General features: G+C 42.3%; 1 long non-coding RNA gene across 1 annotated transcript; it reads left to right on the top strand.

The window, feature by feature from the left end:
* Positions 1–410: 410 nt before the first annotated feature.
* Positions 411–26,265, top strand: LOC131830263 (uncharacterized). The gene is made up of 3 exons (XR_009353088.1): positions 411–498; positions 826–913; positions 26,024–26,265. It is a non-coding gene; the product is annotated as an uncharacterized LOC131830263 (long non-coding RNA).

Below are 26,265 nucleotides of genomic sequence, written 5' to 3' on the forward strand. Positions count from 1 at the left end.
AAGAGTTGAAAAGAAGGCAGAGCAGAGGGAAAGAAGGCGGGAAGGAAAAAGGGAGCACTGGTTGCAGTGCTGTGGAAAATCAACTAAATGAGACCTGTTGTTCTTTTCATAAAATGCCAAAATATGCAGCAAGTATGTCTCCTAAAATCTCTTTCAAAAAGATAAGGCACTACTGTCAGTTTCTGCAAACCATTTTACTGGTCTGTATACTGACTTCTCTTCAAAACAATTCTAGGCCCCAAAGTAATTCCTAGCAAGAATTGGTTATACAGGTACATTTGTTTTCTAAAAAGAAAATAAACATAGCTTTCCCTACTAAAGACACGTCTGAGAGGCCCAGGTCCAGGGTCCCGTGCCTGGGATAGCCCTTACTGCGCATGACAGCGTGCCTGCGGTGTGGTGGGGGGTGAGGAAGATGGAGGACCCGTCTTCCTGCTCTACTTTCTCTTCGTGCTCGTCTCCTCCATGTCTTCACAACGGTGATGGAAGGGGGACTGGGTGAGCAGTAATCAGGCTGAACAGAGAGCTGAGCTAGTTGGTATGCTTGGGTAACCAGGGGCTTACAGGGAAAGTGGGGGTTCCCAGCCTCCCTTCTGAGTGGTCTAAATCCTTCCTCAGTCAAAGATTCCAAGTCCGGGAACAGCAAATGGGCAGGTGTTGTTGGCACCTGTTCTGAATGGGGAGATACGTGGCTCGAAGGCCACATCTGTCTGCAGACTGTGAAGTGAGGAGGGCCCTTTTATGGTCACTGGCTAGGATAATGAGCCTTCAAGAGCTTCTAGGGAGATTCGTTTCTTCAATATCCCACATTTGTGTGTTGTATAGGAACCCCCTCGGACACAGAGGCCTCACAGTTGTACAGACTTTGGCAGAAATATTACAAACTTCACGAGGAGTTCAGTTGGAAGGGAAGGTGGGTAAGAATCCTTTCAAAGTCTCTTGAAATCAGCACAGGACCACTTCCTTTGAAACAGCATCCTGAACCACAGTTCCCAGGGTCTGGGCTGCAAGGTGTCCATGTGGGAAGGTCATTTTGGTTATCCTCGAATGAAAGCTCTGCTGGCTGGAGGGTCCAGATAGGCCCACTGAATGCAGAGCTTTGTACCGCCTTGACCAGCAATAATGGCAGCCACAGGGAAGAAGGCAAGGTTGGGTTTTCCTAATTTGAAATATGAAAGATATTCTCTGGGCTATTACATCCCTTTAGTGAAGGCAATTCACATTCTTTTAGTGGTTTATCCTGCTTATAATGATCAAATCCTAGAGTCAGAACTTCTAATGCAAACCACTTTTACAGCTGTAATTGGATCTAAGGCAAATGAAACCACCAAGTGGCCTAAGACTCCCTGGCAATGTTCAATAAGGATATGATATCATTTATGAAAGTGATATCTTACTATTGATACTTCTCCCAAGAGCAGCGCAAATTAGAGACATACTTGAGTGATTCTTGGGCCTCGCCAACAGACAGCATGAGAGGAGGCCACTGGTACAGTGGGGATTCACAAACGTAGCATGATGCACATTTCATTGTGGTCATTTAATGCAAACCCTATGAAAGTCTTCTGCTGGGTCTCAGGGTAAAAGAAGTTCTAACATTTTGGGAACCACATGAAATGTGGTTCTTAAGAAAATTCAAGAACTGATAATGCTAACAACATCTGAAAGCAGACTTTGGGGGACTATGAAATACATGGTCATAAAGTAAAAACACATGAAAATCCCCATTGCTTCTACCTGGACAAGACCCTGCTCTAAGCCCATGTGTGCATACACACACACACACACACACACACACACACGCACTCTAAATCCAGGGGTTTGCAGATGCCCACCAATGATGCAGAGCTCTGAGTCCTATGAGGAGATGGCTTCAGTTCCTAAATGCCGATATAAGTAACAGGTATATATCTCAGTCCATAAATTCAAGTAAGCAAAGACATATAATTGCTATATTGACTATATTTTATATATTTAGAAATGTATCTAATGGTTTCTATTTTCAGTGTAATTCTGACTATAGCATACCCTTAATTGACCTTCCCCCTCCCACCCTGGGGTTAAGGTACAATTTCAGGATCATATGCAGTTATATGGGAGATGAAGAGCATCTGGTCTACCTGTCATCAGCCCACAAAGGTTACAACTCCTGAGGGAGGAGTCATCCTCCCTCGGTGACTCCTGAAGGCCTGAACTCTTTCTTGGTTCTGTACCATACTTGAGATATGGGAAATTTTCCCAAATTGCCTTTGGCCCTCTGCCTAGACACACCCTAAGGCTACTTCTCTCTGAGGTCTTGTGGTCAAGAGGTTTTGCTAGTAAGTTGGAGCTTGTCTCCCTTTGGCACAAAAAGAATCCTTGTCTGTTACTTAACCATTAAACCTCAGTTTTTCCATCTGTACAATGAGAAGAATAATAGCTATAGTAAACAATAAATAATAGTGCTTTAATAAATATATTACAGATAGGTTTGAATGGCCATAGATGGAAACAAAAACACCTAGACTCACAAGGCTCCCTGACTCATTGATGCTATGGTGGTCCCATCCTTTTCTATTCAAAGTACATCATTGGTATTTCTAGAAACTATGATGCCTACTTGCTACAAATTCCTGGATGCTGCTTTGGTCTTCCTTCATGACTCTTTATATTTTAGCTTTCCACTGAATTATACTATATATTATAAAATACAAAAAAATACAAGTAAATAATGTAATCAGCATCAAGAACAAGAAACAAGATAACCAACCTCCCAGAAATTCCCCTCATGCTCTCATCCCATCACTACCCACCCTCCAAGGGTAGCCATGATTTTGACTACAAACAACATGGGTTAGTTTCATCTTCTTTATATAAGTGGAATCATATATTATTACCTTTGGGGATCTGGCATCTTTTACTCTATGTTTGTGAGATTTAACCAAATGTTGTGCATAGTTGTATATCACTCAGTGTCACTGGGGTATAGTTGTCCTTTATGTAAATGTACCCCCACTTACTTGTTTTCATTTCAGAGCATTTACAGAGCATTACAACCTTGAGCTTGGCATCCCCACTTAGATGCATCTGTAGGATACTTGGGGGCTTGGCCGTCATGATACAGAGGTTTTTGCTAGCCTGGGTAGCTCAAGGTATGTGTTGTGGCCTGACAAGATGGACAAATTTCCTTGACACTTGAAGAATGACAGCATATTATTTCATCAACACGAGTTCTCCTGATGTGTCTCTAAGAATGACTATGCAGTGTCTTGAGTAATCTTGGCTTTTACACAGAACTTCTCTGCATCTTTGGTGAAGCCCCTGGAGCAAGCATAATGATTCATAAAGGACACTGACTTCCATTGTGATGCCTAGGGATGTTTCCTCACACAAAAGGTGTGCCACCTTGTTCACCCTCACAAAACCCTGTGCTTCTTTTAATTCATTTAATGTCTGCTCTTGAGTGTCTACTATGTTAACCACTTAGCCCCTGCACTCAGAGCTCGCTGCTGGATGGTTGAGACACAGGGATAGATTAGCATCTCAATAAATGTGGGACAAGTGCTGCAAGAGGTATGAGCAAGGACAATCTAGGTATTTAGGGTCAGAAAAAGATTCTGGGTAGAAGGGACATTATTCTTCCCATTCCCCATTGTCATCTGTGGCTAAGATAAATTAAGTGGCATGTCCAAAGCCACAGATCTAAGAAGTCTGGAGCAGGAAATAAAACCCAGGTCACCCTACCCCCAAGTGGTCACTGCTTACCCTTTCTATGTGTGCCACCGAATTCATGGTGAGTCATCTTCTTCCAGCTCATCCCAGTCTATTGACTGAGTCCAGGAATGTGGCACAAGGGAGGAAAAGAGGGGAAGGAACAAAACTGTGAGGAGGGGAGGGAGCCAATGGAGAGACTGAAGAAGAGATGGAGCCCTAGGCTTTATAAACTCCTTCCCTTCTCATTAGAAAATCAGAAAGAGGCTGAGAATCTTAAAAGCCTATTATTGGAGCTGATGTTCCACATGGCATTTCAGATGAAACTGCATGAGCAATGATGATAAATTCCTCTCTGATGTTTAGAATTGGAACTAGTAGAAGGGAAGGACTAGGCTTTGAATTAGATCAGGCTACATGTGTGTACTCTTCATTGTTTTTATTTTCTGGCTGCAGGATTAACAGTGCTCATCAGAAAAATTTCAAGCAATAATTTGGTGTAGAGTCACCCAGATCTTCTCTCCCTCTCATATATATTCATGATACTCATAGATGTGTGTATATAATATAATGGTCAATAAAGCAGAAAACCTGCCCTACATATATCTCAAACCATAGCTTCTGAATCACAGAAAGCATGGAGCTGCTAGTGGTCTCAACCTCCACAGGTGATGTCATGGAGATGATAATCTCCAAATTACCTCTAATCCTGTAATGGCTTCCAAACCACATATTATGCCACATGTGACAACCCAATTACTAATACCACCATTTTCATGTATGCAAAGGACAGCTTGCTTTTCAGTCCTGTGATTACATGAATGCACAGCGACAAATTAGCTACCAATTTTGGTGCAGTATGAAGAAACCGCCATTCATAATACTTTCCAAGGAAAACCGTAACCAAACAGCCATAGTGAAAGTCAAGTGTCATCCAAGCGAATTTGTCAAATGGTGAAGCAAATGTGTCTCCAAGGCCCTGGCTGTTCTCTGAACTAGGAAAAGTCATCATGGTTCTTCATTTAGTACAGAGACAAATAAGAACCCATAGGCATTGAAATCCCACAGCACAAAACTAAAGAAGTATAGACTATCTGTGCCAAGTGTCCCCAACTCTAATAATTGGAACAAAAAACAATGGGGAAAAATCTCCAATTTATGTCACTTTCAGAACACGGACTCTGTAGTTATTCTTTGATGGTCCTTACAGATCAGCTAGTTTAGCCAAAGCCCAGAGAAGAGAGGTCTTACATGTAACCAAGCAGAGCTCAGCCTCAGCCCATGTCTCTGAAATTATAGCATCACCCAGGAGGCTGCCAAAACAGACTGAGAACCCGTGACCAGGTTTTGAAAAGGAAGGAAAGGAACACGTACTCTCCTCCAAATCCTCTACCCCATGAGCATCAGAATGGTTCTCAATTTCCCCTGTTCAAATTAATACTCAATGAATGCTCCAACATACTCCTCCTTTAGGCTTCATAATTTTTCAACCACTTCAGTTCTGACCTTTATTATTTCTCACTTTTTGTGGCTTCTCCATGAATTTTCTCCTTTGTCACCCCAGGTAGGGCTGACCACTCCTTCTCCTGTGCCCCAGCTCCACACCAAATATAGCACCTCCCACATATTGCACGCTAAGGATATGCTTGTCTTCGCTGAAGATGGTCAGTTCTCCAAGACCAGGAACAGTCTTTCACTTGCCTTTATAATCACATAATCCCTGGCATATGTCAATAAACTCAATAAATTCTTGTTGAATGAAATAGATAGGCAGATAGATAAACAAAGGATCTAACCTCACATTCCATTTATATGTCCTGACCTGATTCAAATTCAAGTGGGAACAATTTCCTTTTCATCACCATCTAGCCTAAAACCTTCTTCTTCTGAAAAGAATGTTGTGAGCTTGCTCTAGGATACAGGACCATAACCACTCTAGATTTCCACGTGCTCTTCTCCCTTAGAAAAAATATGGCGGCCCTCTTGCTGCATTGAGGCCCTGTGTTCTTTGCATAGTGGATGTGTAAAAATAGATTTAAACTAGAAATGGATGGCCCCAGATGGATGTGGTTGGGATGTGGAAGAACATCTTGAACTATTTTTCAAACATTTCAGTTTCGGCAAAAACCAAAACATGTTTTGCCAATCACTTTCCCTTAATTTTAAAACCCATGGATTTCAAAGGAAATTTAATCTGAATGTTTCTCCTTCATTTACCTCATCTCTTCAAAATGTTCTCCTGAAAAAGTGAACTGATGTCCTAGAAGTTTAAAGGACCTTTTAAAGTTTGTTGGTTTCTTTTAAACTTCGAGCCACTTCACAATTTGAAAGGGAATCAAAAAGCCCCGAATCTTAGAATAAAAGAAAAAGAAATAGTGCAAGTTGGTTTAAGTTTAGAACTAGGAAGTGGACTCTATGTTTCCCATGCTGAAACAAAGGAAAAAAGGTTAAAATAAAATATTAAAGGAAATACAATTGTTTAAAAGGTGGATAAAATCTACATAATCAATGGACAAAAATAAAGTTAGAGATTATTACAGATATTGATTCATCTGTAATGGAGATTATCACAGATTCTTGGTTCATTGATTCACTCTGGTTTATTTGTCATAGAGTCCAAGTATACATCGTCAGTATCTCCTTAATCATACTTACAAAGAGCATGCACATGACCATTGCAGAGAAATCATGATGAAGCTTTAAAGGGAAGGAAGTGGCAGAATTGTAGGCACACAACTCCCTCTAAGCTCCTAAGCTCCAGTTACAGCCCTCGCCCACCCATTACTCCATAACCAGGTCACTGGTGGCACTTGGATGGGATTTTTGTCAACAATCTGCTTCTGGTGTTTTCACACAGGGGTGGACGCACCCTACAGACATTATTCCACAAGATCCTTCCCCTTTGTAAGTTACAAGCCAGGAACAGGTTGGGCCCCTGGGTCATGTGTCTAATTCATCGGAGTCACTAGGGGAAATTTAGTGCACAGCAGAAATCCAGTCAACACCCTTGTTCTCAATGGTTAATATACTGCTTGACACCACTGTGGCCAGCAGAAGAATTAGTCCATCTATCCCAGACCACCCACACTACTAATAGCTAATAACTAACACATGGGGAGACCATGGCTAATGATATCCCTGGGTTCAGTGGTTCATTGTGTTTTTCTTTCTTTCTTTTTTTGTTTTGCTCTCTTTATCAGCATTCACTCATTCAATTAATAATCATTGAGTGCCCATTGAATGCCAGGTGCTTTGGTGGGCGTTTTGGAGGAGACACAAAGATGAGGGTACTGCTATCAAGAACACACAGGCTCATAGGATCAACTGTCACATTGATGCTTTCATTCATGTACCGCTGTGGTCAATAAAATACATACTAAGGAGGGTACATTTTAAGTCAGAGAAACCCAAATGGGGAGGCCCACTGTGTCTCCCAAAGGAGTGACTGACTTACTTAGCTTCCCAGAACCAATCAACATTGATATATTCATGCACAGGGAAGTCCTTAGCAGCAGAGATGTATTTAAGGACAAATGAAAAACTGGAGGAAATTCTTGAATACTTTCTGAAAGACCATGTGAGTGATGGGAATATTAAAAAGGCTAATAAGGAAAAACATGAATCATAGACTCCTAAAAAAGTTGACTGAGAATACCTCCAAATGAGAACTGATAATAGCATTCCCCCATCAATCAAAGCGTCTTGTCTTTTTAGACCAGGAATCTTTGACTTCTAAGAGCTTGCCAGTCCTAGTCCTGCCACATTAACTTGCCTCCCAAACAAAGATTCCAAGAACCACACGTTTTTAATTATACAAAGTAAAGGTTGATGAATGATTCATACAACTAATCTAAACTTGGGCCAGGTTAAAATAATACTGTGTAATAACTTATATTTATATAGCTCATAAGAGCACTTTTCTTCAGAGCTAAAAGTAGTTTTCAGATACTATCTCGTCTCTTCTCATAACATCCTTGTGAAACAGACATGGTGAGAGTATCCTCACTTTCCTTCCATGGACAGGGCAACGAAGGGCCAGAAAATCTCACACCCAAGTCCAAGATCACACAAGATGGTAGACGAAAACCCGGGACCATACCTGTACTTAGGAGCAAAGTCATTTTAAAACTCTGGGGAAAAGGGACAGCAGCACTGACAAAGCAGGCTTCTTTCATGATGGCAAGTGATCACATTAATGTGGAGGCTGAGATATTGTTAGCTCTAGGCAACAAGGTTCTCTTTGTCTTGGTCGTTGGGGGGGCATCAGAAGTACTTAGGGATTTGGGGTGCTAAAGACAAGAAATTCTGAGTCAAACCCGTGGCTCCAGGATTCTTCCTGTCAACTAGGAAGCAAAGACGGTGGGAATCAGCATGGCCATGGCAGTGGAAAGCAGTGCCCAACTTTGCATCCTTGTAGTCTGCCACCCTCTGTACCTCTGTTCTGGGGCTTTCTCTGAAGTCGTGAAGGAAAGGCATCTTGCTCTCTTCAGGCAGTCTGGAAGTGCCTGCGTAGCTGCCCCCTGAATGGAGTTGCGTGTGGATGTCTGAGCTCCTCATCCCTCAGTCGGGTAACCTCAGGAAGGTCCCTAGTGCTTCCCAGAATCTCCTGATGAGATTAAGCTCTAGGCACCTCCCATGGTCACCACACAGATAACACACACTTGAGAGCTACCTTCCCAGCCCGGTCTCATTTCCCAATAGACAATTTGCCCAGAAACTTTGCAGCGGGGTCCGCTTCTGGGGCAACTCAATCTGTGACAATGATTCTAACAAGTTCAATGCCCTGGTAACTCACCTTTGAGCCACATCCGTGGACCAAGCCTCCATTAAAAGCCATGTGAGTCCCTCTTTCAGGCTCTAGGTTTCCCCAGGCTCCCTAAACATCATGGAAGAAGAGGATGTTGTTCAGTCTGGCACTGAACTTGAGCACAGAGGAATAAAAGTAGAGATGTGCTTTGGAAACCCCAAAATCATCCCAGACTGGTTTTTTTTGTTTGTTTAGTTTTGTGTACGTGTGTGTGTGTGTGTGTGTGTGTGTGTGGACTGAATCAGGAAGTTAGAAATGGGTATACTTTTGGAATCCATATTTTCATTCTTTAATGTAGTTTAGGTGAGTTTCTTCTTCCACCTAGTATATGGGCAATGGTCCATGTGAGATACCATAATATCTGAAATTCCTGACTGAGGAATGTTGGCCACGTGTGGTACACTTGCATGCAGAAGTCAGTGTGATGAGTATAGTTGCCCTCTAGTGGCATATTAGTTATTTGCAGAATGTAAATTCATTCATTCATTTGTTTGTTTATTCATTCATTCACTCCATCAGTCAGTCAAGTAATAATCGTGCCCTTGTTTTGTTCCAGACATAGTGCTAAGGGCTGAGGAAATGAACAGCCACTGTCCTTGGCCTCATAGAGCCTGCAGTTTTGTGAAGGAAATAGATAGGAAAGCAAATTAATACTAATAATCAAATAATTGAAAGTAGTAATCAGACCGACCAGGGAAAGCGATGAGATGCCGTGAGAGAAAAGCAGATCATATCTCGTTTTTGAAGTGCAGTGAGAACCAGAGAAAGTCTCTCTGCGGAGTGATATTTCAGCTGAATCTGAAGGGTGAATAGTCAGGCAAAGTGTGGGGAAGGGCAATCTTGGCAGAGGGACTAGCATATGCCAAGGTCCTGAGGAGGCAAAGAACTTGAAACGTATTTTCACAGGAAGTATATAGCCTAGTGATTAAAATCATGTAGTATAGATTCTGGCAGGCTGGGTCCCCAAAGTCCTGCCTCTGTTATTAACTCTGTGACCCTGGGCAAGAAACCTAACTTCTCTGTGCCTCTTCTGTAATGAGGGGGAGGAAAGTTTCCAGTCATAGTAAGTGTCTTCCTGTGCCAGGCATTCTGTGAGCAAGTGGGCTGATTAGGCATAGAACTGACCAAGTCTTAGGAGATCACTTCCAACATGCTGCATCATTTAAGACTCCATGTTCTTTGGATCCTCACCCCTCAGTGTGGTCTGAAGATCAGCGGGCATCTACATCACCCAGAAGCTTATTAGAAATGCCAAACCTCCAGGTCCCACCATAGTCCTTCTGAATCAGAACCTGCAATCAACAAGGTGTGAGTCCTGCACATTCAAGTTTGAGAAGTGCTGTTTTAGAGGTCTTGAATGCCAAGGACCCTCAAGGTCAAAATAATAACAGGTCCTTGTGGAAAGTGCTACCAGGTGACAGCTCTATCTTATTTTGACTTCAACACTGTCACTTTGGAACCTAAGATCTAAAGAAGAAAAGATTCCCCTCCTCTCACACAGGGATTGGAAGGCGGGGACAGGAACTTCCCAATGTTCAAATTGGATTGTCCAGTTCTCAAGGGCAAAGTAGGAATGCAGGGAAAGAGAGAAAGGAAAAGGAATATAACTTTTCTTCTTTTATAACCCCCAGTGTTAACCCCATCTCTCTCTAAAAGTGTCTTTCTAAAGAGTGACTGACGGACCTCCCTTCCCTCATGTTTGGTCACCACTAAAATAAAAGTTCTCCTACTCTCATCCATCTGAAATTCGTGATTGACATCACCATATTGAAATGTAATCATATGCTTGATTATGTTGCCATGAAACATAAATGATATTTGTCAGAAGATGAACAAAGCTAAAAAGTATAACTATTTTTTTTAAGTAATCAGATTTTTTTTACCTGTGTTTTATAAATAATCCATGACTATGGGATACTTCTAATATTATTTACAACACAGAGAACAAAACACAAAGACTTATAGGCTGCTAGTATTATCTGAACATCAAGCAAGTATTTTTAGCACCATTTCCCTCCTAAATGTACAATTTAGATTTCGTCACATTTGTAATTACTTTGAACATTTCACACACACAGCACAAAAGATTCCAATGTGACATTTCCTTTGATAAACTATTATGTTCATTGTGAATTCTAAATCAAATCTTGTTACCAAATAATACTACACATTAGAGGTTTCCATAGTTTATTTGCAAAATAAATAAATAAGCACACAATAATCTCAAATGAAAACAAATCAAGGATGCATTCCTAATACATTTGCATTATGTTTGATCATTTTTGTGATAAGATTTAGGTACCATTACCAGTGAGAATTGGTTGAAAAATAATTCATCAGTTGGACAGGCCAGTCTCTCCTTTAGTCTTTTAAAACACGTGTTTTAAATAACACCCACTCGATGATGGGTCTCTACCTGTGTTTAAAGGGCACTCACTGGGAGTGATTGACGGATTGCTGTGAGGAACTCTTGGGAAAAGATCCCTCCAACTCATCAGGAAATAAATCCATGTCACCAGAGCAGAAGTAACGGGGGGTTCCAAATTGTTTAAATGTTGAACATACTTGACACGTTTCTCCCCTGACCTCAGGCTAGAGTCTTCTGGGGCAGTCCAAAAGATGTGTGCCCAGGGAGGGGGGCCCCAAAGAGTGAGAATTCATCTTTTCATTTGAAAATGTGCATCGTTATTATTCAGTGCAGGGGATTGAAGGAAAAGGTGGAAACTTGATTAAAACCTAAGACTTAATCTACACCATATTTTAAGAAGCCTTAAAAAAAGAAAGACACATAGAGACGTTAAGAAACTCTCCCCAAAGTCACACCATTCCCATTCACAGGATTACTTTTCTGTTTCTTCCTGTAGAGTAGTAGCTGTTTTACTGGTCTGCGGTTTCATGTGCCTGTATCTCCTTAAGGAACGATGCATGTCTCGTTCATCTTTGTTCTTTTCACATCTGGCTCTGAGCACTCAGTGGATGTTTGCTGAACGAATGGATAAATGGGCAGATGGAAAGGATGGATGAACAGGAGGAGGAAGGATGGCTAGACTCTGTGCTATCTCTCCAGTTAGATTTGATGTTGATAGAGCAGAGGTGAGAGGAAATGAAGTCAGATATTATTACAGATTGCTCCTTTTTAACTTCATGTAACAGAAAGCCAAATCAAACTAGCCAGAGCAAAACAAATATATATAAGTGTATAAATATATATTTATACATCCATTATTATTTATATTAATTATTAATCTATAGGAAAATCTATATATAAATATATATGTTTATATGAAAATCTATATACATTCATTATTATTTATATTAATTATTAATCTATATGAAAAATATATAAATATATATTTATATGAAAATCTATATATAAAAATATATATTAATATATGTTTATATTTTCATATATATATGAATTACACCAGGTAATTATGAAGACCAAGGAACAAGGAGTATTTCAGGTAGTGCTGGATCAAGGTGTTAGAATAACATCCGTGGGGGTTTGTTTGTTCATTCTTGCTTTCTTGCCTCTGTTTCCTTCCACATTGGCTTCAGGTTTACATAGGCAGCTTCAGGTTTACATAGTCTTTGCAGCACTTACTCTCAAAATGAGAAAGACCATCTTGTTTTTGGTTCCTCTCTTTGGTTCCGCTTTTTGGTTCCTTCCATAACCTATCTCCACTCCTTGCTTCCATCCCGGGCACACACACAGATATACCCAGATCCTTTAGAGGTATGTTATGATCTTTGGAGAAGAATGTGTTATCTCTAGTTTACAGCAATAACAGTTTCGTGGCAATTGAAGTACAGAAAGCCTAAGTAACCTGCCTAAGGTCACACAGCTATTTCCTGGCAAAGCTGGAAGGCAAACCTGGAAGGATCTATAAACAAAGCCAGAGAGAGATCTTTACCTTTCTGCTTGGCTGCTGAACTCATTTCCTAAAAGAAAAAAAAAGAAGAAGAAGAAGAGGAAGAAGAAGAAGGAGGAGGAGGAGGAGAAGAGGATGATGATCGTACCTACTTCTAGAGTTACTGGGGGATTTTATGAATGAATACAATCGTGCCTAGCACACAGTAAGCACTCAGTAAGTGCCAGGAGTTCTTATGCTCTCAAGTTTCCTGGGCCCGGAAATGGGGAGGGCTGGAGGAGAAGACAGGAAACCAAGACTTAATTAATCAAGTGTTCTAGTTAGTAGGGTTCTGGCTCATTGATATTAGACTACATTGAGTTGACGAATGTCAAACATTCCTCCATAAGGTTTAATTCGGCACGTGTTTCAGGGAGCTCTTGGCGTTTATGATTTTTTACCCAGAGACCGAGCCTCTGCGAGCAGGCTCCTATAATTGGAGCTGCCTTTTCTAGCCAATCACAACGGAGATTGACCCTGCAGCTGACTGTAATTTTAATCTGTTTTGGAAATTGTATGAGTTCCATGCAATAGAATTCCAAATCTTTCATTTCGTAGTTAAAAAAACATATACCAGAAAATAAACATGGAGGCTTCTTAGGGGAAACTTCAGACACCAAAGAATGTAAGCATTTGAACTTGGGGCAAATGTTTGGATCTCAAACCGAGATTCCTCCTACAGGCACCACACGTTCTTTCTTCAACCCCGAGGAACTAGCCTGTAGGATCTACACTTGGCCTTTCTGTCTGGCGAGAAACTTACTCTCCAGCCGACCATATATTACCCGGGCAAACAGCACGGTCACAACGAAAGCAAACACCCCCCCCCCCCCACCCCAACCCCCACCTCTGTTTCTCCTTCTAAGAGAATATATTCCTAATGTCACTTCTATAAATGATAGATTAATTCCTGAGATGGAGACATAGGGGTCCCTAGCAAGGCAAGGATTACTAAAAACTTTGGGGCATCTTTTTAAAGAGGGACACAAGCTGTTAACTGACATTAACATGTATTAGCAAAAAGGCCAAAGTAGGTGTCTTGCTTTGCCAATGCAGCACAAAAGAGAGGATTCAAGCATTATGATAACAGGGCCATTCATGTTGCTATAGGCTATAGTTGTGCGTTCACACTTCCATAATAAACCTATTTTCAGGGGCTTATAATTCAACCGTAAAAATCTGCTCCATGCTCAAACTTGGCAGAACAAAATCTCAGACTCTGAGCATAGAATCCCTCCCTTCCTTAAAATATTTTTAAAGATGTGTTTTGGATGGGTTTAAATTTACAAAGTGCCAAAAATATCAGGGATTTGAATAGCTATTTTTCTTCAGTTGATACCGAGAGACAATTAATCCGTCCCTGTGTAAAGGAGGCTCCAGCTTTTTTGATCAGTTTTGCCTGAAAGGTTGTCAAGTTGGAAAGAAGTTAAACACCAATCTGAAATGAATTAGAGAGCATTAGACAATAATTAAACTGAAATTAGGGCATCATTTATTCATCAAGTCACCACTAAGAAAAGAATCCAATCCTCCTAGATACCTTTAAAATATTTAGATATCTTAAACACCTTTGCAAGGAGGGAGAGAATGATGGGAATGTTTCTGCTCAGAGGGGTTTGCTGATGACAGTGACTGAATTTTAAATGCCTCTGAGCCCTGGGGGCGGGGGGAGTGGAGGATGAAGCTGCACTCCAAAAGCTGTCTTCCCTTGGTGTTGACAAGTGGAAGTGATGACTGATCTCAGGCAAACTCCTGTCTCCATAAGACGCCCTTGGTCCCAGAATCCCCAGGGTTTTGTGGGGCGAAATCAGCAGGTGGGCTGACATATTCCTCTAGCATCCCTTTGTGAAGCAACTAGGGCTCGTCCCACTGGGATGATCTGAGGAATCATGCAGAATGTATCTGAGACTTGTCTCCCCGGAGGAGGGAAGGCTGGGCCATCCAGCCATTCAGAGCACTAACTTCCACACACTATCGGACTTCTGGGGCTTTCTAGAAAACCTCGAGGCAGAAAAGATGCACAATGGCCCCGGAAGTGGCACACTGCTCAGGAACCATCCCCCACAGCTATAGCTCAAGTAAGAGGTGGTCCAAGGACATGTGAGAAGAGTGACCAATGTGGTCTGCTAGAGACCCAAGGCCATGCTCCAGGACCACAGACTCTTCTGAAAGTACTTTCTAGACAAAGGAGTCCACTTATTTGTGAGTTGGGGCCACCACTGAATTTCTGGGACACAAGTTGGTACCAGTGGATATGGCTGGGGAGGAGGGTCCTCATCTCTATCCTTACCCCCGCCATAACATGCAACTTCTAATCTAAATGAATGACTAGAAGATACTAATGACTCTTAATGGGGGAGAAAATCGCATTTCCTCTGGCTGATATGCTTCCCTCAGACCTGCCCCAATCTCTCCATGGGGCTCAACTGCTTCACTCCTGGTTCTCCCGGGCCTCAAGCCGCCACCACTCCTCACACTGACCCCTGCCAAGGTTGCTCTGTCCCCTGATCTGCACACTCATTTCTCAGCTCAGTCACCTCCTCCTTGAAGTCTTCCTGACATTCCCCTTTTGGAAGACCTGACCTCCCCGACTAGACTCTAGTTAGCACCATTGAGCCCTTCCTTGCACACCCCTGCCCTTGCAACTGCTGCTGTACCAAACCAGAAGCACCTTGAAGGCACGAACTGGGTATTTTTTGGTCTTTCTACCAGTTACCACCTTTCTGGATACTCCATGCAAGTGTGTGAATCAGCAAATACATGAATGTGTCTTTTTCAAACCATCTCTGGTCAGTGTATATCAGCCAGTCTTCTCTGGGGCCATCTAGAAGCTGTGGACTCTCGATCCCTAGAGGCTTTGCTTATTTTCTCAGAGCATCCGTGAGACCTGAGGAAACCCTGCAGTGTTTACCAGCCCCTTCTGTATTCAGATGGAGAAACCGAGGCTCGAGGATGAGACATGACTTGCTTTCAGCCTGCGGCCCGTGAAGGAGCAGGGCTGTTCCCTGTTAATCACTGTCCCCTCTCCCCTTCCCCCAAATGATGATGCTTCATCCCCTAGGAACTCAGGAGCAGAGAAGACTAAGTCAGCTGGAACCTGCTACTCCGAGTGTGGTTCCTGGACCAGCAAGCAGGGGCCTCAGCCTGGGGCTGGTTAGAAGTGCAGAGTCTCCGGCCATACCCCAAGGTGTGGACAAGGAGTCGGAATCTGCATTTTACAAGCAGGCCAGGGGCTGTGTGTGCACATAAAGTCTGAGAAGCCCAGAGCAAATCTGTGGGGGCTCCCAAGCATTGACCTTGCCCCCGGGTGATTCCCATCACCTGGGGAGCTTTAAAAAATATGGATGTGTGAGTCTCATCCCAGCCGTTAAAAATGGTTTTCAAGCTCCCCCAGGGGACTTGAGTGTGCAGCAAAGTTAGGGATCCCCTGGTCTGACCATCACATCCGCCAGCCTCTGCCTGAATCGTGCCAATGGCAGAAACCTCACCACCGCTGTGAACAGCCTCGTCCATCTTTGGACCCTTAGTAGCTGGAAGAATAGAAAAGTCTTCCTTGGAGGTAATCTAACCACCCAGGATTCCCTGCCTGACTTCGTGGTCACTCCCCTTGGTCTGCGGTCACAGAGAGACACTTGGTCACAAAGGGCACACCAGGGTGTGCACATCTGGTTGGTTCTCTACTCACACGATCTGCTTTGCAAGTGTCCTCTTAGATGTGCCTGTTCTCTCTGGTTGGAATTACTATTGTTTTCTAGAAACAGTTTTTTCTAACTTCTCTGTATCCGGAGGAGCACTGTTCTGTAGGAATGAACTAGAATAATGGTGGTGGAGGCGTTTTGTCTTTGCCCTTAAATTTAGTGCCGTTGATGGTTTCTTTGCTTTCAAAAAACTATTTAAAGTAGATGGATTTCCTAAGAGAATCTTTAAATACTTTTGTGTAGAACCTTAAATCTTTTCATTATGTCACTTTGCTTCCCTGGTGCCATTAATCATTAATATGATTATAGCTTTATGACTTATCTTGAAAGTAACTCAAAGAAAAGCTTATATCCTGGAAAATACATACAGTGAGATTCAGTTGGAAGTGGAGGTGGGTAAAAATAGCTCGCTCGCTCGCTCGCTCTCTCTCTCTCTGGTCCTTTCTTTGTTGCTTTCTTCATTGGGTGGTTTGCTGGCTGTCTTTCCAGCCTATTTGTCACTCCGACTGCTGAATTGTGTGCACTTCCAGCCGTGTGAACTTAGAAGGAGGAGCCGGGCCCTTCTGGTGAGCTGAGAAGTTCCCTCAGATGATTAACAGATGAGCACTAGAAAGTGTAGCATTTCAAAGCTGCCCAAACGTTGTGGAATATTTTACATTTCGGTGGATTCATCTGTTCAACAGCCATTGTTCGCCTGGTGTGCGCCCCTGCGGGACATGTGCTTTTGGTTTGGTCTTTATTGGGTTTGTTCTTTATTTCTACCCTTGCCTTTACACAGGCACATAGGAAATCAGGACTGAAATCGGATTCAGAAATTGGTGTCTGGTGGGAGTCAAAACAAATATTCCTTTTCTTCTGAGGAAGACAGACACCAGTCTACAAACAGGCTGGGGCGATGGACCATCTCTCTGGCTCTCAAGAGGCATGAGGGAGATGGGAGGGGTCCTAGTTAAAGACCTTCTTCCATGCTGCTCCACGAGGGTCCAGAAGGCTCCCGGAAGTTTAAACTTCGGTAATATTCACGGGATTGTGAGAAGAACTAAGCTGGTAGGTTTTTTTTACTCAGTCCTACATTCAGGGAAAACGTTCCCTGTTTCATCTCCCCAACTCAAAATGTTTGAGGCCATGAGGAAACCTGAGTCTCTAAACACATTCACCTGTGCTGAGGTAGGCATTTGTTTGAATGGCTTCCGTAGAAAAGTCCCCGCTGCTTGTGTATGTGCATGTGCTCTCGACAAAGACAGCCCTCCGAGGGAGACTGCAGAAGGTCTACCGGGAACAAGGAGGTTATGAAAGACAGGGTGAGAAGAATCCCTGATTATAGTTACAGCAGGAGGAATTAACTAAAATGAATAGCCTAAATATCAGTGTGTGTATGAGAGAGAGAGAGAGAGAGAGAGAGAGAGAGATTGGGGGAGGGGGTGCGATAGAGAGGCTATAGATCAATAAGAAATATCAACCTTTTTTTTTTTTTTTTTATTTTCATGAGTACTGATGACAGTCCCTCAATTCAATTAACGTCCTGTATTGACGGACTCCCTTGCTGAAGATGAGAAGTTCAGAAAGCTAAAACCCACGCTGACCTTCAAGACCCACTTAGACACACTCCACACACATACAGAATCAGTAGTTGGCTGCTCGTCAGCTTGCCTGTCAACATTCCCCTTTTCCCATTTTTCATGAGCCCGCCTGCATGTCATGCTGGGTTGGGGTGAAGGTGCTGTGGATTCCAAAGGCAGAGAGAAGGTGTGGGGGGGAGAGGCATTTGACACGAAACTATGAGGGTTTTCATCAAATACAATGTAGTGCTTGGAATTCCCTCTGTTTATGATGCCAGTGCCCATCTTAGGACTGTCCTCAAACAGGCAAAGACCTTACTGAGTCATAAAATACACCCAGAAAACCCACTGAGCCTTAGTGTACAATGATGATGTTTTACACAGCTGTACGCCCATGTGGCCATCACTCAGGTTAAGACACAAAACATTTTCAGCTCCGAACCATTCCTTCAGGCCTCTTCTTGGTCACTATTCCTCCCAGAGGCAAAACAAAAACAAAACAAAACAAAACGATGTCACTACTGTGACATTGACCACAACTATCTACCACTATCAGCTGGCTTTGAAATGACAGGAAGTTAAATATCCTAGAAAGAGGCAACCAAAAATAAATAAATTAATAAATAATAATAAGAGTAATAGAAACTGTTTATTGATCATTTACTATGTGTAAGTACTGCACCAAGTACTTGGCTATCATGGCTGATCTTCATAGCAATCCTATAACGAAGGTATTTTCCCCGTTTTATAGATGAGGACATTCCAGCTTAGAGAAATTATGTGATTTACTCAAGGCCACCCAACGCGTAGGAGGTAGAGTCAAGATTTGAACATGGGTTTATATTTCCAAAGCTTTAGCCCCAAACCACTGTCCTGTGTTATCAAGAAATATCATTCTAGGAGCTCCTGGATAGCTCAGTTGGTTAAGCATCTGACTCTTGATTTCGGCTCAGGTCATGATCTCTGGGTCATGAGATCGAGCCCCGTATCGGGCTCCACTTCTGCTTGAGATTCTCTCTGTTCCTCTCTGCTTCTTCACTTCTAAAAAAGTGTCTAAAAAAAAAAAAAGAAGAAGAAGTATCATCCTGGCTGTAGTTCAGAAGGGTACAGGATAATATTCTATGAAGCCACAGGCCTGAAACCGTAAATGCTACTCTAAAATTCTAGGTCAGATATGGATTAGGCTGACCCCTATGAAACTATTAGTATATTATTGATTATCATTATATGACTGGTTTTGATCTATAAAAATGATCATTTCATATGGTTTAGTCTCATTCCTTCGTGGACACCAAATTTTACCAAAATACATAACTCACCTCCTCTAAAACCATAATTAACTTGAATTATTACTATTCGTTCCTTTATTTATTTGTTTAACAAATATCTATGTGACCCTCCTCCTCTGGATCAAGCAGTGTGAGAGGCACTGGGACCGCAGAAGCGAACTATTTAAAACGGTTTATAATCTAGCATATCCACTTTTTATAGACAGGTCAAGTGGGGACAAAACCTACCTCCATGAAATCAGAATTTTTTTTCTGAAACAAGATCCTTCTCAATCCCAAGGCTCTCTTGATTTTGATAATGGTCAGGAGCCTCTGTTGACAGAGATTGGGCCTGGGATGTTTACTGTTTTGTACTTGTAAGGTTAGAAAAGTGATTAATACATTCTCTAAAGATTTGTCACCAAAGTTTTTCAACAAAAATACCCCATATGGTGAACCTTCTGTTTCTCTAGGGTTTTGTTAAATAGTATAAATAGTAACTCAATATTTTTTCAAAAGGTGTCTGAGTTCTTGATTCGAAGCAATTGGATGTTGTTTTGCATATCATTTGCATATGGTTAATATAATACCCAAATTAATGAAACTCCGTTTTTCCCACCCACCATACATCTTGTACTCATTGCTCTTCCTGTTTCTAGTGTTCTCACTCAGCTTGAGAAGAGCAAATGAATGAATTAGGATTCTTTCAGGAGCATCCAGCTAAGGCTATAGTAGTTCTGCTAGCTGATGGAATGATTTTTTTTTTTTTATCAAGTTTTGTTTTTTAGGACAATTTTAGGTTCACAGCAAAATCAGTGGAAAGTGTAGAGAGGTCCTGTAGGCACCACCACCCAGTCATGCATATTATCCCTGAGGGAGTTTTTTATTTGTAAAGATGTTGGGTCAGGAAAAAGAAAATATGAAAGGATGTATTGAAAATGGAGTTATTTGGATCAAGATCCCAATAAATCCAGACCATAGGAAAAATGTAAGAACACTCTGATTTATTTTATGGAACCAGAAAAAAACCCCCAAATGTTATAAAATAGTACTAAAAGAGAAAACTATAGGCCCAATTCCCTGTGGTTACATATACAAATTGAATCCAGCAATACATTTTAAAATGAATGCATCATGACTAAGTAGGGTTCATTCCAGGAATGGAAAGATGATCTAATATTAGGAAAGCTAACAAAGTATATAGGAGAGAAATAAAGGAAAAATTATGATTACATTAGCTTTTGATAAAATTAACAGCCATTCTGAACAATAAAAAATTTTAGTAAAATAGAAATAATTTATTCCAGACTTATAGAAACCATTAGAAGGGGCAAAATACTGAAATCACTCACACAAATAAACAAACCAGGATGTTCATTATTCTCATTATCATTTGAAATGACTTCAGAAGTTTAGCTATTGTAATAAGACAGGAAAATAAAACAGTTCCTATAAATAATGACAATGAAGAGATAAAGCTATCTTTATGTATACTTGATATGAGTGTATATATAGAAGCCACAAGAGATACTATTAAGAAATGTTTCAAATTAATAAGATAATTTGGGGACCCTGGGTGGCTCAGTTGGTTAAGCATATGACTCTTGATTTCAATTCAGGCCATGATCTCAGGGTAGTAGGATCAAGCCCCCAGGTTGGGCTCCAGGCTCAGCAGGAAGTGGGGGGGGTCTGCTTGAGATTCTCTCTCTCCTCTCCCTCTACCTCTCCTCACCATGTCTCCTCTCTCTCAAGTGAATAAAATAAATCTTTAAAAAAATTATAAGATTATTTGCTGTTACCGGATGTAAGACACATCTACAAATATGAATAACTTTAAATTTAATAAGCGGGGCACCTGGGTGGCTCAGTAAGTTAAGTGTCTGGCGTTTTATCTCAGCTCAGGCCTTGCTCTCAGGGTCATGAGTTCAAGCCCTGCCTTGGGCTCCACACTGGACGTGGAGACTACTTTAAAAAAGAAAAATACTGAGCAATAACTTTAAGAAAAATAAATTTTTCTTAGTCTTAAAGTATTTTTCCTGAGACATTTATTAATTACACAGGCAAAGAAGTAACTTTATAGTAGAGAAACCAAGCAGAAATCAGTTTAATGTCGTGATCAGGGTAAACATCACCAGAGATAAGACATTTGAAATCCCCCCTCCTTTTTTTTAAAAAAGAATCGTTTTGATGCCTTGAGATTTTTCTTTTTTTCTTTTAAGTAGGCTCTGCACTGAATCTGAGACTTGAACTAATAACCATGAGATCAAGAATCACATGCTGTGCTGTCTGAGCCAGCCAGGTGCCTCATCATAGAGAAAGGCTCTCAGGTACCGAGAAGGAAACATAGCCTCATTTTCCTTGTAATCCCACCAAAATGTAAAACCTCAGTCCAACCATGAGAAAATACCAAACAAACCCAAACTTGAGTAACATTTGACAAGATAATTATTAATCATTTTCGCCAATGTCAGAGTCATGAGAGAGGAGGACGGAACGAAGCTAGAGAAAGCGGGAGATTAAGAAGAAACAGCCGTGAACGGTGGCACCTCTTCCTGGATAGGATTGGAAGGGAGATAGGGCCCTAATGAAAAACAAACAAACAAACAGAAAACTGGTTAGATTCAACCAACATCTTTAGTGAATGGTATCAAACCCATATTAAATTCCTGGTTCTACTAATCCTTCCACAGCTATGTAAGATGTTGGCATTGGGGGAACCTGGGGGACAGATATACAGAAACTATTTTTGCAATTTTTCTCAAAGTCTAAAATTAGTTCAAAATTTGAAAGTTGACAGGATCAAAACTGAGTTTCCTCTCTACTGGCTTTCTTAGTTTGGTTCCCCAATGCATATCTAGAGTTGAGAATTTGAGGGCAAGGATTTTATTGGAGAGGTGTCTTAGCCAGTATGGCTGCCATAATGAAGCCCACCAGACAGGAGGCTTGAACACCAGAGATGTGTTTCTCATGGTTCTGGAGGCTGGAAAGTCGAAGTTCAAGATACTGACTGACATTTTTCCTGGTGAGAACTCTCTTTTGGCTTGTAGATGGTCACCTTCTGGCCATGTCCTGACATGATGGGCAGGCAGAAAGGGAGAGGGCTGGCTCTTTGGTGCCTTCCTGGAAGGGCATAAAACTATCAGATCAGAGTCTCACCCTGATGACCTCATTTAACCTTCCTTACCTCCAAAAAGGCGCTATCTCTGAACACAACCCCATTGGGGGATTAGGCTTTCAACATAGAAATTCCAGGCGAGGGGAGTGGCATGAGTACAGAAGCTCTGTGAGCTCTTGAATGGGGATTCTAGCAAAGATGGCGCGGGCAGGAAAGGCAAACCCATACCCAGAATACGTTTCATTCCCAGTAATGACAAACTGCCACCTCCTCCAAGGGGAAAGGGACCCAATAGAATTAACTTATCACCAAATGGCAAGTTTTTCTTCCCCAAGGGGTCCAATAGCATTAATTCATCACCAGATGGCATGTTGTCTTCCCCACCATCCTGAGGGCTCAGCGTCGGTTTCTGACGCTGACCGATCAAGCATTTAGCAGCAGGACTGGCTGCGTCAGCCACGGCAAGAGTCTGCCGGGAGGTCTCCGTTCATGTTCTGCCAACACGAGAGCGGCCAGGGCAGGGCCCCTGCTGTCCTCCTTGCTGTTTAGGGCTCCTCTGCTGTGGGTCCTTTCTGCTGGGCACTGGTGTAGTCACTGTGTGCTTACTCTGCTTGCTCCTTTGGGTCGTTCCACATGCTGCCCTCCCAGATCTCTTCGCTTCTGATCTTCTCATCTGCGCAGGTACATCCCCAACCAGCCAGGCCATTCACCACTTCCCAGGAGTCTGTGTTTATCCTTATATCAGGTCACTTCTCCCTCTCCAGCAAATGGGCGGCAGGTGAACCCTTAATAGCTATGCCCACTGGGAAGACTTCCCCTGCTGCTATCTTCAGGGTCTCCTGAAACCTCTACCTGAGAAGGGCAGGGCAGATGCACTCCTTGCTAGCTTGCTGCGACCCATCCAGCTGACCCATCTGTGAGCCCTGGACCTGGGTGTTTCCTTTTCCACCAGTCGTCCATAGGGAATGTCCCATGTGGCCCTAGAAGAGAACTAGGGACGAGGTGAGGTAGCTGGGGAGTTCACGTTTCATTGTCTCCTAGAGAATGTTAACTCCTGGCACTTCTAGAAGGATGTCAACCTGGGAGAACTTAAGCAGGAAGGCTGTAAGGAAGGCTGTGGGTCAACACTACAGTGACTGCCACACTAGCGGAAACCATTTATAAAATAGAAATGAAAAAAAAAAAAAGAAATGAAAAAAAAATCCTATTCACCATATTAACCAGGAGTAAATTTAATAAGAAAGACATAGAGCCTATATAAAGAAAACTCTAACATCTTATTAAGGATTTAAAATAAGTCACCCCCCCAAATGGAGAAACACAAAATGTTCCTGATATAAGGAAGCTTAAGAGCACAAAGACATCACTCCTCAAATTAACTCAAAAATGAAAATGCCATTCAGTCATGCAGCCCAGTGCTTTTCTTTGCAGGGGAGTGGGCACTGAGAATGCCTAAAACTATTTTAAAGGTTATACATAGTAATAATAATCTGAGAATGACCAAGAGAAGTTTGAAACAGAAAACTATTTTGAGGAGTTCCCTTAAGAAATAATGAAACTCATTATACTATGCTATATAACATATATAAAGAGAGAGAGAGAGAGAGCATCATGATCTAAACAATACGCCAGAGGAATAAATGATCAAGAGCAAAACAGAGAACCAGAAATAGATGAGAACATAGCACATGTAAAGGGTGACCCTTAGACTCAGTGTGAAGAGGATAGTTCATAGACTGAACAATCCGGGGATAACTGACTGGCTGTGGGAGTGGAGGAGAATACTAGAATTCAGGCTTCACATCGTAAACAAAAATAAATTCCAGGGCACCTGGGTGGCTCATTGGGTTAAGCCGCTGCCTTCGGCTCAGGTCATGATCTCGGGGTCCCGGGATCGAGTCCCGCATCGGGCTCTCTGCTCGGCAGGGAGCCTGCTTCCTCCTCTCTCTCTCTCTGCCTGCCTCTCTGCCTACTTGTGATTTCTCTCTGTCAAATAAATAAATAAAATCTTTTTAAATAAACAAACAAATAAATAAATAAATAAATAAATTCCAAATGAAATGCTCAAAGACGGTAAGTTTGGAGAATGTTTAATACTTTCCACCTGAGAAGCAATGCCCTGAGTTCCATGCTCGGAGGGGAGAGTAAAAGAGCCTCATTGCTATGCGCTTGGATAGGCCACCATCCCTTTCTTGGCAAACTCCAGTGATTGGAATGGTGACGCGAACAGGTACTGGGTCCCAAAGCCCTTTTCCAGGACGAACCTGTTTCTTTCCTGCGCAATGCACCATTTCATGCCAGTTTCACCACAGCGAGGCTTTCTATGCCTCCGAAAGTCACCTAGCATTTCCATATCTCAATTTCCTTACTCGTAAAAGACTGCGAAGATTCAATGAGACAATGTAACACACTTAAAAGGGTTCCTGGCACACAGCGAGCCCCCAACAAATGTTAGCTGTTATGATTTTTATTATTATTATTATTATCATTAATAGGGTCCTTGTTTTTCCTCTGTCAAGGTATCAAGTAAAACCAACCAGCCATTAGCAGAAAACATCCTCTCCGAACATTCTAGACATCAACTGCTTCTCATCTAATCATTAATGCACAGGCGCGGGGCCCGATAGAAACAGCTGAAGCAGTGGGTCATGACCGCATCCGTTTCCAGTAGCACCTGCTTTCCTGTACTTATTATAGTTATTATTCTGCTTAGCTCCGTGACTTTAACACGTGGCTATTTATTTTCCTTTTTAATTTTTTTCAAAGGCTGTTATCTCGCTCTTTGTGAAAATCCAACCTAACCAGGTCTACTTGTAGCCTATCATTTGCTAATGTATTTTTTTTTTCTGTTCAAGAATTTTTCTCTGCTAACTTTGAGAGCTAAGGAAGCTCCCCTAGCTTGACCCTATCAAGCTAGACTCATTCCTGTATCATTCTGTTCTCTTTTAATTAGACTCTCCACCAGTTTTCCCAGTTCCAGGATGAGAGTCCTCAGGGATCTATGAGATCTGAAAAAAGATTTTCCATAAAGTAATCTTAGAAAAGCAGAAGTCCTGAAACACATCTGCGTTTGCCCTATGACTCCAGAGCTTGCCCTAACCGGAGACCAGTGCTGCTGCATCCCAGACTTCCTCTGACCAAATCTGACTTTTCCCTTCCTCAGTTGTTGACGGGGACTCCCATTCTTACACTCGAGATGGTATCTCTTTGGTCTTTTAAACAGATAATGGGCTTTCGGCAGAGGAAGCGAACGTTTATTAAACACCTACTTGTGTGACCAGGCACGATGCTCAGCTCCTTACGTGGGTACAGAGCATTAGCTAAGTGTTTGAACTGCTTCAATGGTTTTCAAATAACTTCATATTTTAAGAGAGTTTTGGATTTGCAAGAAGTTGCAAGAAAGAATTCAGAGTTCCCACGCACTTTTCCTCCCAGCTTCCCCTGATGATAAAATCATACATTACCATAGCGCATGGTCATGGCCAGGAAAGTGACATTGGTATAATACATGAACCCAGGCACCACCCTCGTCACATCTCACTGCATTTCTTGTCACCAATTTGCTTGCATTTTGATCTGGTTCCTCATTAGTCATGAGCAACTCTGGGAGGAACCCGAACCATCTCTCTGCTTTGGCTCACTTACCCATAAAATGGAGACGACAATCGGACCTCCATCACAGGGTTACGGGAAGAATTTGATAACATTAGCTGTCATTATTCATGAATCCTTACAACAACGCTCTGAGATAGACAGTGTGGGAGAGACTGTGCAAACCGGGCTGCCATACCTCTCCTTCCTTTGAGACTTGGATTTCTTCCCATCAAGGGCCTCAGGCCATTCCCCCACCCGTTGGGGGTTTGGCTTTGTGAATGAGCATCACTTCGGCCAACCGAACACAGCAGACGTGGCTAAGTGACAGGTTTGAGCCCGTGTCTCAAAAGCTCTGTGTTCTGTCTCTTTCTCTGAGTACAGCTTCCTCCAAATGGACAAGCCCAGGAAGATCACCTCTGTCACCCCAGTGGCCAAGCCCCAGAGGCAGAGCTGCCTCGCCAACTGTAGACATACAAGGGGCCCACCAGAAACCAGCAGGGCCCTGCCTAAATGCTCATCTCCCAGTGAGCCAAAGAAGTACGTGTTGCAGACCACCGAATCTTCAGGGCCTGTTATGCAGCCACAGATCACTGACACAGCAGGTTCCAGGCAGATACTGATGA

The sequence above is a fragment of the Mustela lutreola genome, chromosome 4 (assembly GCF_030435805.1).
Source record: "Mustela lutreola isolate mMusLut2 chromosome 4, mMusLut2.pri, whole genome shotgun sequence".
NCBI lineage: Eukaryota > Metazoa > Chordata > Mammalia > Carnivora > Mustelidae > Mustela > Mustela lutreola.